A 12,445-nucleotide genomic window follows, 5' to 3' on the forward strand; every position below is an offset into this window, starting at 1 on the left:
TGGCACACGGACGTACAAACGGATATGCGGGTACATGGCACACGGATGTAAAAAATGAACACGCGGATGGCAAACTGACATAAAAAATGGATATGCGGATGGATGGCACACGGACGTAAAAAAATGGATACAGGTATGGATGGCACATGGTTGTAAAACGGATACATGGATGGATGGCAAGCTGACATAAAAAACGGATACGTGGATGGTTGGCACACGGATGTAAAAAACAGACACATGGTAGAATGGCACACTGACAAACGGATGGATGGCACACAGATGTAAAAAACGGATACATGGATCAATAGCACACGGACATAAAAAACGGATACACGGATGGATGGCACACGGATGTAAAAAACACATATGCAGGTCATACACAGACGTAAAATACTGACACAAGGATGAAAATCAGATGAAAAGTGTCTGAATGAAATGCAGACAAATTGTCATACGCTCATCTGCAGCCCGCCTTGGCCTCAGATTTATAGTGAGAGTTCTCTATCGATGACGTTACCCGTACCCCACTTTTGGGCACTTTGCCGCCTCTTGACCTATACCTCCAACATAGTATGCACAATGTGATGTGAAAAGGGTCTAGCTCATGTAATGAAGAAAAAGGAGTGAGCAGGGGCTTGGTATTTCTAGGAAGCCTCATTGACCCTGTGACAAAATGATGGATGCAAAAAATGGCCACCACCACTAAGCTCCTGCCTGGAAGGGGATTGTAGAGAAGCGGCAGTGACTGCGTTTGTATAATTCCTCTGCATAGATTTTCTGATTTATGGGACTGATGATCGCCGTTGCTGTCGGGCCGTCACTCCTGCTCGCTACACATGGAGTGAAGCCGCTCTGTGTATTTCGCTGTTTGCTTTTGCAGAATGCGGGAGGTGGTTCAGGGTTTCTGTACAGGTAGAAAGAGATTGAAGTGAACCTTTACGCGGCGCCCCCTCCCACCTCTTCTCTTCGCACACTCTTATCAGAGGCTCAAGGCGCCAGGCGTGGAGGGACGCACAAAAGCAAGAGTGAAAAATCAGAGAATGGCCGACCGACAACTAATATTTGACTTTGCAAAAAGTAAACGAACGAAAAGCCTCCCAGGTCTGCGACACACGTGGTTATGGCCATAAAACCGAGCTGCATGGTAACCACACGTCACCGCCCGGCACACGGAGAAGTGGCATCATAGGAGCCCTTATAGCCCCTATTATCCAAATATCAAACTATAAAAATAGCACAAAAAGTTGAAAAGTAATAAAGGGGGTTCTCCAACTTTCGGGACAATTTTTCTTTTTTTTAACTTAAATGTATGTAACTGAAGCTAAAAATCATTTTTGCATGTGGGTTTCAGTAAAATGTTTCCTTCTATGGCCTGTGTTGCACTGTATAGGGTTGGCTTCAGAATGAGTTAGCTCATAATCCATCAGTGAGCTCACTATGACTGTTTCTGCAAGGAGTTTGTAAATCATATCTGTCTTTTTCTGAGCTCCTCTCAGCTGATTTATGACCTTAGACCATATCAAAGTTAAATGTGCAGAGAAGAAAAATTGCCTATAAAAGCAAAGTGGTGCAAAATTTTTAATAAAAAAACCCAATGGTGGTTTTTTTTTTGCCCTAAATATATGTATTTAAGTAAAAAGAAAATAGTCCGCAAAAGCAGACAACCCCTTTATGATGATCTTTAAGTGTAAAGGACCCATAACAGTTATGACTTACATGTTGATATTGTATATCGTCCCCCCAGAGAGGCCCATGAATGGTGCCCAGAGGCCAGTGCCAACAACCTCTCGGTTCATCTAAAGTGCGGAGATGACTATTCAAAGGATGGGGAGGTTTAGGGAGGAAGGGGCATTGTGTATGTTATGTCACCCTGTAGATTGGCTTTATTAAGGCACATTATATTTTTTGGGGCCGGCCTGAAAGTAGCTGTTTGTCGCACCGCGTCTGGGGACAGGGCCCTTGCCCAAAGTTCTGCTTGCCAGCTCCACCACCTTTTTCCGTGCCTTCACTTGTGCAGTCTCGACTAAAATCCCACCAGTGTAGACATGTCCACTGTATCAGCACACACGCACATTTGTCTTCGGACTGACCATCTCCATGTTCTGTGGCAATATGCGCTAGTTGCTAGGGTTTGGAGATTTTCATGTAAAGGTAGACCACAGATTTTGGAACAATAATTATGATTTTTAGGGCAGTTTTTGGACTCCCTTAAAGTAACCAGAACCTTATACATCTTGGATATGTATTACCCAAACAATATCTTGAACATTTTATTTCCCCGTCTTGTACTTTGTATACTTTCATCGTTGGACGCTCTGGGGTTTTCTTGTCAGTATGGTTGTATCCCCTGAACCGGCTAGACCTAGAGATGAGCACATTTCAGTTTTCACTAGATTTTAGCAGAATCAAAATTACAGAATCAACTTGCTCTATAACAGACGAAATCAAAATCTCCAAGGATACCAAGAGTCAACACGCTGTGAAGAGTGCTGGACTGACTCGTTCACTCGTAACTGTGTCATTCTCAATAGGGTCCATATGTCCTGTACATGTCCTCTCTGTTTTGGAAGAGGTGACATAATGGAAGTAGCTGGAAATAGAAGCCGAAGACCCAAAAAGTCATCAATTGTCTTTCATAACTCAATTATTCATCCCCGGCCAGTCTTCCGGCTTCCCATAGGGTTAGGACAATCATGAAATCTAGTGGACAACCCCTTTAAATACTCAACCACAATTTGGCTATACCATGTTACAGAGTAAATGCCTACTTTTTTTTAGACTAGTTCATTAAAAAAAAAAGTGAAAAAAAGGGAAAAAAAATTCTGCAGTGGTCGAAGCCTGATGTTTGTTAGGCATGACCTACACCGTGTAAGTAATTACAACTTGGGTTTCAGCACAAATTCATCATCTGCGGGGTTTTTTAGGTCACTTTTCTTTTTAGTCTTGAGGTTTTATTTTTTTACACCGAATTCATCAAAATGGCGCACACGATTCAAGAATTTGGCGCACAATCAAAAATTTTAATTTTTCTGAGATGTCTACAAGCAATTAATATATGAAGTATAAACTGCATTACAGCCAGATAGACTATACTTGTAAAATTTAGGTTCTTGGTCCACAAACTGACCAATTTGTGTGCGCCCATCAGCCATGACAAGGACCTTAACCTTTGATATTGGATTTGTTTCTCTTGGCCCAAAAGAGTACAAATTTAAAGGGCAGATAGGATCCAACACGAGATAAATACGACAGGTGTTTTATTAGTCAGTGTGCCCATCGGACAGCACACTAATAATAACCACTGACCATTTTTCACATGAACCGATTTAGGGTATGTGCACACTGTCCGGAGCCGCCTGCGGCCCCAACACAGTGAAATAGCCGTCGGCGGCTTTTGCTTATTTTATGTAACTGAGCGGTGCCATTTCTTTTTTTCACCCTCGTACTTTCCTCATAGAAGCTAGGTCTATGGGGAAAGCCTGCATGCGGACCCGCCGGAGAAATTGACATGCTGCGGTTTGGAAAGATGCGCTGCATGTCAGTTTCCGCGGGTGTGCCGCAGACGCATAGTGGACATGGGATTTCTAGAAATCCCATCCACTATGCTGTATCATCTGGCCACTGTGGGTTTGACGCAGCATAACACGCAGCTTAAAACCTGCAGCGGCTCCTGACCGCGTGCACATACCTTTACAGTCCACACACCCTTACAGTCCACACTAGTTGGATGCCAATAACTGGCTGTTTGAGCGGACGATCATATGGAGCTGAACTGGTTTTAGTACTCCTGTCTGAATGGGGCTTTTGACTATTGGGACTACCTTTAATTATATGCCACAAAAAAAAAGTTAGGGTCTTATCCAGGAAATGTACACCTTGAAATGTCTGGTGGTCACACACAAATTTGCCAATTTGGGAACTACCTGAATTTTCTAAATATAGTCTATATGGCAACAATATATTGAGGTTTCTCGTTGTGTAGAGTGACATGCCGGCCCTGGCATGGCAATATATTCAATGTCTGCATAGATCTTGGCACGCCTCGTCTCTACCGCGCTCTTTGGTTGGTATACATTACTTCGGCATGGAGTTAGCTGCAGATATACTCAATAATTCCGGCAGTTTTGCGTCAAGAAAAGTTTTGCAGCCCTTTTGGCTGTCATGCATGATGCTGAATGAGATGCATGGAGTAACTTCCCAGTAGAGATGTAGCCCAATATTAATCCATCCTTCCATCGTAGGCCAAAGAGCGAGATTTTCTTCATATGCATAACACAAATATTATGGTAGAAAGCAGAAACTGAATCAACACTGACCTATTTGGGCACTTAAGATTTTTAGGATCCTCATAAAACTCTGATTTTGGGCACTACTATCCAAGAATAACATATTGAAAATGCTCTCTGGAGCCATGTCTTTACCGCAAGGAATGTTCCACTACCCCTCCCCCACTGATGTACACCTCCGTTAACCCATCGTCTTCCAAAAGGAACTGTACACCAATTATGTCATTTCCTTCATCTGCCAGACTGGTAAATTTACGCTCAATAAATTTGTACACAAGTCACCGATAAGAAACCTTGTCTAGCGTCTTTGATATTTTCACTGGTCATGAACTGGTCGTCTCCAAATGGACACAAACATTGGTATCTAACTAACGTCTTCCACCTTGTACCTACATACAGACACAAAAAGATCGAAAGAGACGGCAAAACTGGAACAATCCTATCATGGTGGACAAGTCATGGCTGGCGGTAACCATAACTTGTACAAAGTGGGGCCAATGCAAGAATCGCTACAAGTATTTCATGGAGAATGCAGAATATTGTTCACTCGTGTAATAACAGCCAACAGCGATAAACATAAGGAAGAAAGGGACCATAGTGATGAAGAGTAAGTCACCCCAATGTCAGGAGGCCCAGGTGCTTGAGTATACAACTTCCTGTCTCTTGTAGAAGATATGGTCCTTGTGACCCTCGACTTTTTCACTTTTCCCTTTTTTGGGATTGTGGAACTAACAAACCTTTCATACCACCCATGGGAAGTAAGAAGATGGCTACGTGATGGTCCATCCTACATTAGCCACTTACCCTAGAAAAGTATGAGACAGTTATGTATAGAGTTGGTGGCCATATGTAATCCAACAGGTCCTGCTCTCTTTTCTAACAAAGGGATTGAATTTATGCTGGACAATCCTTACCTCGTCCACAGAAGGATCCCCATATGGTCAGCCAGTCTTGCCAAAATTGTCATGTTCAGCTGACTTTATTCCAATGTGTGTGATGGTCTTAAAGGGTTATTCTTAATTTAATAGATGGATATTATCAGATAGTGCTTGTAAAACAAGCACTTTTGCATTTACAAGCACTTTTGCAATTTACTGCTAATTAAAACATATAGCCATTCTTGGGATCGTAAGACTTTTCTTTTGCTTACAGCTCATTGCCTTGGAGACCGACCACCACTACTGTCTAGCTTGTAAGCACTGTGCTGAAGCTGGAAGCGATTAGGAGGTAACCACGCGCTTCAGCGATCCTGGCCAGCTTCAAACAGGTGTTACAAGCACAATAAAAAAAAGCTTGTTTAGCAGTGGTGATCGGTCTCCAAGGTAATGAGCTTTAAATAAAAGAAAAGTATTAATATCTCAAGAAAGGCTGAACATTTTAATAAGCAGTCATTTTTTTACAACCACTATCTAACAATATCAATTTATGGAGATGGAAATAACGCTTTAGGTGGAAGAAAACCAACATTATACTACATTTATGATTTGACAAAGTTTCGTCTTAATTTCCAATTGATGGTTGCAAAAACAGGCGTGGCTTGTTTGCCCCATGACTAACTGAATATGATGGCAGTGGGAGGTAGGAAATTGGGCCTTATAGGAAACATGTAGAAACCACACGGTGAGTATAAAAAGGGTCGAAGTGGCACAATTTGGCACAACTCGAGGCTGGGATAAAGTTTGGCGACTTTTGCCCAGCTCTGAGAATGTGGGCAGATCTGAGTCAGGACGAAGGCATGCCGTCCGTCGATCGTCAAATTCATGATCAGCGGTGGTGTTCGCTAAGCCTCAAATCTTACTCCAGCAGACAAGAGTAGGATTAATGGTGAGGCACAGGCCACTTGTCCTACGCTCCCGATTCACTAAGAAGTGTGTACTGTCTGACTCCAGCACGCCCCCTCATCAAGACCAGCGTGAACAAGTCTTTACATTCTTAACTGGAGTTTTCTGCAAATTTCTAGTCCCCACCCTTATAAGAATATCTCGCCTCTTGCTACAGACGTCCACACACAAAGTGCCCAGCGCTGGATTAGCCGGTGATAATATTGACTTTGGTTAGCCATTTAACCACAATCAATGGAGATCATAAAACGTAAAGTTTACAGTTCTGATGAATTATTTAATGAACCTGATCTGAATGTCTTGTGCGCAGAGTTACCACCGCTTGGCATTACTCAAGGTTGAGCTCTTCATGGGCTCGATATTTCCGTACCAACTAAATCTCAGTGCATGTATGACTCGCGCGTGGTTGGGTGCTAACATGATCCATCCTGTGCACTTGGTCAATTGCATTGGATTCCTTTTCTTGTTTGCAGAGAAAAAAGTTAAAGGTTACAAATATTTTTGCCATTTTTTTAATATTTGTTTTTAAAAGTATCCGCAAATCAGAGCAATCAATATACAAGGCGGAGAAAAGATTTCTCATCGAGGGACTAAGCACCCAAGTTTGGATCCACCACACAGGACAAAAGGACAAGTAGATCCTCTGCAGGTGCTCCTCCCTTTTCTTCAAGTCTTAGATAGTAAGGAGCTCAACTGTTGAAGTTCTTGTAAAATTGGATGTGGTCCATAATGTACAATTCCATTCGGAGTTTTTCTTTTCGAGCGTGTAATATCCATCCTGTAGTGGCAGAGCTCCATCCATTGTAAACCAAGTGCAATACTCAACCACAACGTAGTCATTCATCAATCAACTTTACTTGCATCTTATCCAACATGAGATGTATCATATCCTCGTACATCGGGGTCTCCGGTACAATGATATTCAGTCTTGTGCACAAATGGATCTGCAGAAACCATACTTCACATTTGGTCCATATCCTGAGAAGTAACAAAGCAAAAAGAGAAGTTTGTCATTATTTTTCATATTTTAAAGCTTATATTGATATTTTAGTCTACATTTTGAGTTCAAGAGTCAAAAGTATCCTCAAGCATTTCCATTAATTTGTTTTACAAGTAACTAAATCCAAAATTCAACCCTAGGTAATGTTGACCCCCGAACAACACTAGTACCCGGCCCAAAACACCAAAAGATTCGGAGATGAGTACATAGATTTCATGCTAATTCAATTAATGGCAAATTTTAATACATTCCAAAAATTTGTGATTTGATTTGTGTAAAAAAAAATGTCTATTGCTATTTTACACTTTGCAGAAGTTTGCATCGGCCAAAAAAGGCTCACATGGTCTTGGATGTGGCTGGGCTTCCCCATAATGCCTTTCAGCTATATCAAAACATAGCGAAACCAATAAGGAGAAACTATCGTGGCCCATATAAAAGCCGAGGCAGGGAATGCAGCAGCCATATTGGGGTGAATAGAGGACGTGACAGCTCATAGCTTAGAAATACAGATAGGGAGAGAAAGCATAAAACTCTGAGTAAACTGTACAGTTGGTGTGTGACAGCACAGCAGTGAAGAATGATTACCATCATTTACACATAGCCATATATATTTAGGTCAGTTTGACATTACTAAGGCTGTGTTTGTGATAAAGAGCTCCTATACAGACCTAGGAGACCTCAGAGTGTTACACATATCTTTTCAAGGCAACTGAAGTACTTGCAATATGCGTCAAAACCATTTGCCGCAAATCAAATTTTATTTAAAAAAAAAAAAAGAATTGCCGAATCTGGCAAATTAGAGTTTTAAAACATTCGCTCATCTCTATCACTTATGCATCTGTCCTCCGTAGAGAGCAAGGATAACATTGCTGCCAGAATTTCTTTTTAAAATTCAGGAAAGATAAAGTAAAATACTCGCTTAGGCTTCATTCACATCTGTATTTTTATAATGATATTGCCACAGAAATATAAAAATGACAGCGCCGGACACTCACGTAATAGGAGGCAATGGTATCCGATGTACCCCATTACCTTGAATGAGATTTATCAGGTTTCCGTCATTGTGGTGGCTGTTTTATCCCACATGTTGGAGGAAGGAGCCCCTAATGCAGATGTGAATATTGTATAACCTCCTACAATAGGAAAGATTCTACTTGGCAGAAGAAAACAATTAATCCTGTGACCTAACCAAAATAATAATAAAAAAAATGTTGATATCCATTTTAAGCCCAATCACCATTACTTTTCTATAGGAGGCTGACACGTTTTGGGGTCCGCACTATTCAAGGCCTGTAGGCATTAGTTGTGTGCTTTCCATATAGCGCCTATGTGAGAATTGCTACAAGAATACCTCTGTTGTATGGCATGCAATTTAATCAAAATATGAACATTTTCGCATGCCTCCATATACAATCCGATATACATATACAGTACAGACCAAAAGTTTGGACACACCTTCTCATTTAAAGATTTTTCTGTATTTTCATGACTATGAAAATTGTACATTCACACTGAAGGCATCAAAACTATGAATTAACACATGTGGAATTATATACTTAACAAAAAAGTGTGTAACAACTGAAAATATGTCTTATATTCTAGGTTCTTCAAAGTAGCCACCTTTTGCTTTGATGACTGCTTTGCACACTCTTGGCATTCTCTTGATGAGCTTCAAGAGGTAGTCACCGGAAATGGTCTTCACTTCACAGGTGTGCCCTGTCAGGTTTAATAAGTGGGATTTCTTGCCTTATAAATGGGGTTGGGACCATCAGTTGTGTTGTGCATAAGTCTGGTTGATTCACAGCTGATAGTCCTACTGAATAGACTGTTAGAATTTGTATTATGGCAAGAAAAAAGCAGCTAAGTAAAAAAAAAACGAGTGGCCATCATTACTTTAAGAAATGAAGGTCAGTCAGTGTGAAAAATTGGGAAAACTTTGAAAGTGTCCCCAAGTGCAGTTGCAAAGACCATCAAGTGCTACAAAGAAACTGGCTCACATGAGGACTACCCCAGGAATGGAAGACCAAGAGTCACCTCTGCTTTTGAGGATAAGTTTATCCAAGTCACCAGCCTCAGAAATCACAGGTTAACAGCAGCTCAGGTTAGAGACCAGGTCAATGCCACACAGAGTTCTAGCAGCAGACACATCTCTTCAACAACTGTTAAGAGGAGACTTTGTGCAGCAGGCCTTCATGGTAAAATAGCTGCTAGGAAACCACTGCTAAGGACAGGCAACAAGCAGAAGAGACTTGTTTGGGCTAAAGAACACAAGGAATGTACATTAGACCAGTGGAAATCTGTGCTTTGGTCTGATGAGTCCAAATTTGAGATCTTTGGGTCCAACCACCGTGTCTTTGTGTGATGCAGAAAAGGTGAACGGATGGACTCTACATGCCTGGTTCCCACCATGAAGCATGGAGGAGGAGGTGTGATGGTGTGGGGGTGCTTTGCTGGTGACACTGTTGGGGATTTATTCAAAATTGAAGGCATACTGAACCAGAATGGCTACCACAGCATCTTGCAGCGGCATGCTATTCCATCCGGTTTGCGTTTAGTTGGACCATCATTTATTTTTCAACAGGACAATGAGCCCAAATACACCTCCAGGCTGTGTAAGGGCTATATGACCAAGGAGGAGAGTGATGGGGTGCTACGCCAGATGACCTGGCCTCCACAGTCACCAGACCTGAACCCAATCGAGATGGTTTGGGGTGAACTGGACCGCAGAGTTGGCAAAAGGGCCAACAAGTGCTAAGCATCTCTGGGAACTCCTTCAAGATTGTTGGAAGACCATTTCCGGTGACTACCTCTTGAATCTCATCAAGAGAATGCCAAGAGTGTGCAAAGCAGTCATCAAAGCAAAAGGTGGCTACTTTGAAGAGCCTAGAATATAAGACATATTTTCAGTTGTTTCACACTTTTTTGTTAAGTATATAATTCCACATGTGTTAATTCATAGTTTTGATGCCTTCAGTGTGAATGTACAATTTTCATAGTCATGAAAATACAGAAAAATCTTTAAATGAGAAGGTGTGTCCAAACTTTTGGTCTGTACTGTAGGTGCGGTATACGCCCATCTGTACTATGGCAGTACAGCCCGACACCATGGCGATTTTTCAGTTTTTACTTAGTTTTACTAGTATCACTGATATATCGATAATGTGCATCAGGGCCATAAGATTTTCCTTTTTTTCTTCAATTTCCTTTGGTATAAGCCATTTCACACTACAGATGTCAGCCCTTAGCTGTGAATCCTACGTGTAAAACAATTAACGCCTCCCACACAGCAGATGCCGACGTTCATTTAGGGGTTAATGCAATACATCTGATATCACTACGTTTGATTTTTCATTTCTTTTTTCTCTTTTTTTTTTTTTAAAGGGGATGGTAAAGGGTCCCGCAAAGAGTCTGGATCTTCTAAAAAACCACAGAGCGGCTGGAATGAAGCCTGCTTATCGTGCCAGTGTGTTTAGAAAGACAAGAGGCCGGCCCTCAACCTGACAGCTCACACAAAGGAAAAGAATCCAGAGTAAACGAGGAAATTAAAAGTGCTTCCTACAGGTTGCTAGGAAACTCGGGCACTTGGCTGAAGATTGTACTTGAAGTGTGTACAGTTAAAGGGGTGGGAGATGGCAACCTAGATTCCATCGTAACAGAAATGCACTACAGAGCGGAGTTTACTATTACTTTTTTTATCCAAATTTTCACTTTATCTTGCAGGAGGATTTGATAGGAGACTCGGTAGAAGTTGAAGAAGCAAATCTAAAAAAAAATCTAAACTGACAACTCTAAAAATGACCTTCAATATGAACATACACAGAAATTCAAAGCAGTTACACATTAAAGGGCTATTTCTACCCTTACATCTTAGCATCTATGCACAAGATGGCTAATAACATCCTGATCATTGGCGGTCTGATCACCAGGACCCCCACCGAACCTGAGAACAAGACTCCTGTTCCCCACTACTACAATGTCTAAGAGACAGTGGCGTATTGAGCTCTGCTTTCTCCGGCGGTCCCATAGACAATGTAAGGGTGATACAAATGCTTGCATCTTGTAAAAAGAGAAGATAATTAACTCTGAGTAGCAGTAATACACATTTCCATACCCAAAAAGGTCCCTTAAGTCCAGAAGTGAGTAATAATCAGTAGGACTCCGGATCCATCCAGACTAGTGTTTCGGCTGCTGGTCTCGATGAAGGATCCGCTGGAGTAAGGTGCACCGCATAATGAGTTTGGCACATGGCTTTAGCTGGCATGCACTTGTACAAGTGACTCGGAGTACATTTCTGTCTTAAATTTTGTGGCAATAAATAATGATGGCTACTCCCCTTTATCACTAAACTTTGCCACATTTGGCAAAAAGTTGGCAGAGCTGTCTGGAGGTGATCTAGAAACACCAAAAGCTGAAAAAAAGTTTTATAACAACTTCATCCCAGATTTCTGGTGAAAACTATTTGAATTGAGGGCAAAAGTGTGATGAATAAAAAGGGGAAGCCATACCTACTTCATCCCAGTGTAATTGGTAGTAGAGAGAACATGATTTTGGGGTAGATCCGCTAAGAAGCTTGGCCCTAGAAAACACCCAATAGTGCACGGACTTCAATACTGTTTGAGAGAGATAGTCGTGAAATACTGAGAGCTGGAGCTTTTTTTGTGTTATCTAGAAATTTTGTTACCATCGTGTTTTTCGGAATGAATTTTGGCTTTTTCGTTAACGTTTTTATGTCAGCAATGAGGGGTTTTTTTGGAAAGGGTTTTTAAAAAAAAAAAATCATCAGTGAAACCTTAGTAGGTCATGGTTTCAGTGGTAAAATGCATAATGATTGAAAAAAATGAGTTCATAGTTTCTGCATTTCTAGTAAACTTTTTTTTTTCAATCCAAAAGAATAATAAACCAGATGACTATTTTAAGATAGGCAAGATCAGAACATGGCGACCAGTCAAAACTTGTCAGATGGCTGTGCTGTCACGCCAGGTGTGGGAAAGACTTAGTGCAACACAGAGGGAAGAGGGAAAGGGAGCCCAGACACTATAGAAAGGGGGAAGTGGAGACCTCCTAGACTGGTCTAGTGTCACCCAGCCTCAACTACCATCCCTATATTGCCTCTTCAGTAATTGCAGCATGCATGCCTCGCATTGTCTTTCCCTGGTGTATGGCTAAGGCTAGGGATGGGAGGAGATGAGCACTAGTCGATCTCCACTAAACTCGATAGACAACAAGGGTAGACAAACAGGGGGAGAATGCTTAGCTTTAGACGATTCCAGACAAATGTGAACTCGGCCTCAAGCTCCAGAGAAGACGAAGCACTACTC

At 41.6% G+C, this 12,445-nt stretch overlaps 1 long non-coding RNA gene across 1 annotated transcript in view; it reads right to left on the bottom strand.

The window, feature by feature from the left end:
- Positions 1-244: 244 nt before the first annotated feature.
- Positions 245-12,445, bottom strand: part of LOC141272161 (uncharacterized) — a 128,631-nt gene continuing 116,430 nt past the window's right edge. The window contains exon 3 of the long non-coding RNA XR_012321984.1: positions 245-7,105. This is a non-coding gene — a long non-coding RNA (uncharacterized lncRNA). The remainder of the gene's footprint in view (positions 7,106-12,445) is intronic.

The sequence above is a fragment of the Phyllobates terribilis genome, unplaced genomic scaffold, assembly GCF_046119375.1.
Source record: "Phyllobates terribilis strain yellow unplaced genomic scaffold, ASM4611937v1 Scaffold_5__5_contigs__length_657084704, whole genome shotgun sequence".
Taxonomy (NCBI): domain Eukaryota; kingdom Metazoa; phylum Chordata; class Amphibia; order Anura; family Dendrobatidae; genus Phyllobates; species Phyllobates terribilis.